This window comes from Myotis davidii, unplaced genomic scaffold, assembly GCF_000327345.1.
Source record: "Myotis davidii unplaced genomic scaffold, ASM32734v1 scaffold4642, whole genome shotgun sequence".
Lineage (NCBI taxonomy): Eukaryota > Metazoa > Chordata > Mammalia > Chiroptera > Vespertilionidae > Myotis > Myotis davidii.
In genome coordinates, this window is record NW_006293392.1 from 56,560 (window position 1) to 61,460 (window position 4,901).

A 4,901-nucleotide genomic window follows, 5' to 3' on the forward strand; every position below is an offset into this window, starting at 1 on the left:
TAAGGAAAGCATTAATTTTTACTCATATTGTGAGATTCTGGGTGTTAGGTCAGAGAGAGCCCAGGATCGGATACATGCAGACATGTGATGAGACAATGGACTTCCCCTGAAATTTCTCACAGATCAACGTGCCACACACAGATACCAGCTTCTTTTCCCTTAATCCACATACCCCCCACAGATACTGACTTCTTTCTGAATACCCCGCCCATCCCCTGTGGCAGAGAATTCCTTAGTTGAATTCCCTGATGATCCCTGTGGCAGAGAATACCCCAGCTCATGTCCCTGCCCCTCACCCAACCACAGTATAAAAAAAGCGCCTCCCCTCCCTGTTGGCGCGAATCCACGGGCCCTGTCCTTGGGGTATGTGGGTCTCCCGGGGACGCAGAATAAACCTTTTCCTTTCCTTTCTTTTCTGATTCACTGGAGTCTCTATTTCTTGCGCCGCCTCCTGAGCCACCTAACCTAACACTGGGCACAGTGTTTGCAGCACAGTGTTTGCACAGAGTAGTTATTTAATGAATATTTGTGGAGGAAAAAATCAATTGAAGCAAATAAGGCAAGAGAAGGGAAGGATTCGGATAATAGGGCTGTTCTCATCAATCACAATGTTCCAAGTACTAAAGAAAAATGTCAGAAATGACTGCCTCTGAAGGTGAACTTTTTTCCAGACAGCTTCCTGAGAGTGGCCTTTCCGTCCTTGTTCCTCAGGCTGCAAATGATGGGGTTCAACATTGAAGTCATAATTGAATAGAACACAGGGATGACTTTATTCATTCATTGCTTTGGAAGTGGGTCTAATGTAGGTAAATATTCCAGAGTCATAGTAGAAAACCACAACAGAGAAATGGGAGTCACAGGCAGAGAACACCTAGACTACATCCTAATCACAGTGAAGATCATATGCCAATTGGAGACCAGGATGAGGGAGACGGGTGCTAGGAGAATAATTGCACCCCTTGACAGGAGGGCCATCTCAGCATTGTCGGTGTCTATTGAAGCCAGTGTTAACGAAAAAAAAACCATTGAAACCTGTAAAGAAATTTTGTGAGTTTATTTGAGCCAAACTGTGGACATGTGCCGGGAAGCAGAACCTCAATGAATTGAGATAGTGCTCTGGAGAATGGAGGGTTTACATTTGTATTTATACATTTGCAATCAAAGGAGGACCATAGGTGGGTTACATGAAATTCATTGGTGATAGATTAAGGAGGTGGGCTTAAGCAAAGCAGGGAAACCCCTGGGATTGGATAAAAGGTAAAATGATGGACACATTTACTTAGGTGGGTGCAGGATCAATTGACATGATAATGAAGGAATTTGTAGTATCTGTCCTGGTGCCCAGAACATTTGGTAGTGCCCCAGGGGCTCCAGAAAAAGGGATGTTACAAATTACCCAGACATTTCAAAGGGTGTGTTATCTTAGAGGCAAAAAGGCAAATGGGCTCAGTAAGGATCAAAGTTGATCTTGTCAGTGAAGATACTGGCGTAGGACGTAACTGCCCACCATAACTGCTTTTAGTTAAAGTTTAATATCAGACCATCCTTTGTGGTTATTTTAGGTCTCTGACTCTGCTAGGCTACCTCGCAGGCCTTCCGTGAGCTTGTCAGGTCAGCATGTGGCCCCTTTCGTCCACACCAGCATCAAGAAAACAGGAGATTCACAAAAATAATGATGAATTACATTCTGTCTCTGATAGGGGAGATGCAGTGTAAACGCACTGTCTACCTAACATATGAATGTCCCACTGATCCAGGAGACTGTGGCCATCCAGACACAAATCCTCCGAGTCATGATAGTGGAGTAGTGCAGGGGCTTGCAGACTTAGGTCACAGGACATAACCGCCAGAAGTGCACAATCTGCACACCCTGCTAAGAGGAAAACAGTTATTTTAGTGAGCACCCAGCAAAGGAAGTGGTTTTCATTTTACAAGAAAGTTGACCAGCATCTGGGGAGCAATGCTTGTAGAAAAACAGAGGTCAGCAAAGGACAAGTTTTTAAAGAGAAAGTACATGGTGGTATGAAGTTGAGATTCAGTTTCAATAAGGATTATTATCAGCAGGTTTCCAAATATGCAGAGAAGGTAAATGATCAAGAAAACATAAAAAAGTAAAATCTGGATCTTTGGTTCCTGTGAAAGTCTCAGCAAGACAAATTCAGCCACAGAAGTTTGGTTTCCTTCTCCCATTGATGTTTATTCCTGTTTACCTGTCATCAGAAAGAGAACAGATGCATTCTTAATTTTGATTTCACATGGTCTATAAACAGGTACAATGTTAACAAGTGCACTTGGTTGAAATTTGGTTTTCAGCTCCTTTTTACTAGGTGCCAGTTAGCATTAGGATGCATACTGTTGTTTCTACCTGTTTACATAGTTGTTAAGCACATTTTCCTCACTTCAACTACTTGGTAGTCTGAGTTTCGCACTGAATATGGCTTCTCATCTAATCCTTATATCTATATCTATATCTATATCTATCTATCTATATCATCTATATCTATATATCTCTTTCTCTCTGTACATATTGTTATGAAGATAAATTGAGGAAATTGTCTTTAGTTCAATTTTGTTTTTTCTTCTTGAGAAATACTTTGTATTTTATCTTGATTAGCAGTCTGAGAATGAAGTGAACTTGTTTAGTCAATAAAAATCACTTTTGATGTAGTTGCGGTTGGTGGGCAATAACTGAGCCAACATGCTGTGCAATCTGCTGGCTCTTCCTCAGATTTCCTAGAGGACTATAAGTACTGCTTCACGCAGGCAGTTTGAAAATAAAGCTCCAGAGAAACAAAAGCTATTTCAGGAGGACAATGGAATTCCAGTGCATCTAAATAACATAATGAGACTTCAGTGCCTTGTTTGAGTGAAAGACGCCAGGACCAAGCAGGAGCTTGAACGTGTGAATTGGATATTAGCATATTTTACAGCCCATGACACACAATCTCAGCTCACCTCTGAGCCCAGCTCCAGCTGTGGTGGACAGTTCTGACTCGACTCACCAGCACCTCTGATATTTTTCCTCAAGGACCACTAGTCTGGCTTTCTTTCTGCCCGGGGGGTTGGAAGCATAGGTTGCCCCAGAGGCAACCTTTAACCAATGGGCAATGGGAGTTGATGAATAAAAGCACCAGACATTACTGGAAGGCATTCTGTATACTTCTTAGAGGTTTAGCTCCATGGAATTAAGTCGTCATTTTCTGTAGCTGTGTGTTTTACTATTATTATAATCCCTAAGGAGATTTTTTTTGATATTTTTCCTAACCATCATCCCTCATAACCCTCATGTAATTTTAATAGCACAGATATACTATTTATATGTATAGATGTATATAAGTGTACATGTACCCCTACTGTCCAATGCATCTGACTGACCTGGAAAGGAACTTGTCTTTATGCTCATATGTATTCATGCCCACCCCAATGACTTAAGAAATTGGCCCCGTAAGAAATCCATCAGAGCCAAATAGTGTTATCACTTTCAGCACTGACCACAGCGCTTGAGTTATATTCTGATCAGTGTACAAGTATATCATTTCATTTTTCTGAACTTGGCCAGCAATATTGAAGTTTAAGATTAAATAAGGCCAGGATGGAGGTGTTAGTAAATGCTATGGTGATAATCATTTTGCAATATATCAACATATCAAATCAATATCTTGTACACCTTACATTTACACAATGATGTATCTCAAATAAAGCTGGAATAAAAATCAAATGAGCTTTACTCCAGTGAAAATCAATAAAGAAGACCTCATCCCTAGCTGGTTTGGCTCAGTAGATAGAGCATCGGTCTGTGGACCGAAGGGTCCTGGGTTCAATTCCGGTCAAGAGTACATACCTCAGTTGCAGGCTCCTCGCCAGCCCAGGCCCTGGTCAGGGCTCCTGCTGGAGGCAACCAATCGATGTGTTTCTCTCACATTGATGTTTCTCTCTGTCTTTCCCTCCCCCTTCCACTCTAAAAATCAATGGAAAAATATCCTTGGGTGAGGATTAAAAAATAATAATAATAAAAGAAACCTCAACCAAGATTGGTCCTGTAGGGAGAGCTCTCTTGCCCTATCACTCATAGTTTGTTGCCCAAATAGAAAGAGACCCTGCCTTGCATCTCCAACAGAGCTGTTGCCTGCCCAGGCAAAAACCCAGCCAATGAAAAGCCACTATACATCCCGAAACCCAGTTTCCTCCAATGTAATCTTTGTGTACAACATTCCTTCCTAAGTCCATAAAACAGGGTTCCTCTACTTTGTTTCTTTGACTTGCCTATGGTTCCCCATTAGATCACATGTCCTGAATTGCAATTTTTGTTACTTCTGAATAAATTCATTTTTGCTGGAGAAATACCTACGTGTCTGACTAAGTTCAACACCCAACAGGACCATATGACTTTGGCTCACATGGAGCTGGTTTTCTATTGAAATCGTAGGATTTTTAACAATTATTATTAACTAATATCAAGTCATTGGTTACTCTAATACTATGCTTTAAAACCTTTAAAACCAAAGTATAAGTTTACATTTAGCCCAAGTAGAATGAGGACTTGAATTCCTCAGGCATCCTTGCATTGATGCTATCACAGACCCCTAAAGAATCTGGTCTCTCTGTCCTGGTTTTACTCAAGCTGGCATGTTTTTTCCATCCTTTTCTTCAAGGTTGAATTTGAGGGAAGCAAGAAAAGGGAGGTTTAAAATCCAGAAAAAAAGGAGGAAAGAAAATGAGTTTTAAAAAAATAAGGAAAAGGTAAGAGGAAGAAGGAAAGGTATTTCTCTGATAGCAAAATAATACTCAGGAAAAAAGTTAAAGATTTTTCTCTGTGAAATAAAAAATTATTATGGGCAAGACAGAAAATTTCTCACACGTTCATCTCAGGCCACAAACAGTCCAATTTTGTGTGTTGGGTT

The 4,901-nt window shown here is 40.8% G+C and overlaps 1 pseudogene; it reads right to left on the minus strand.

Moving 5' to 3' along the window:
* Positions 1-576: 576 nt before the first annotated feature.
* LOC102752388 lies at positions 577-2,194 on the minus strand (annotated as a pseudogene).
* Between the last annotated feature and the right edge of the window lie 2,707 nt (positions 2,195-4,901).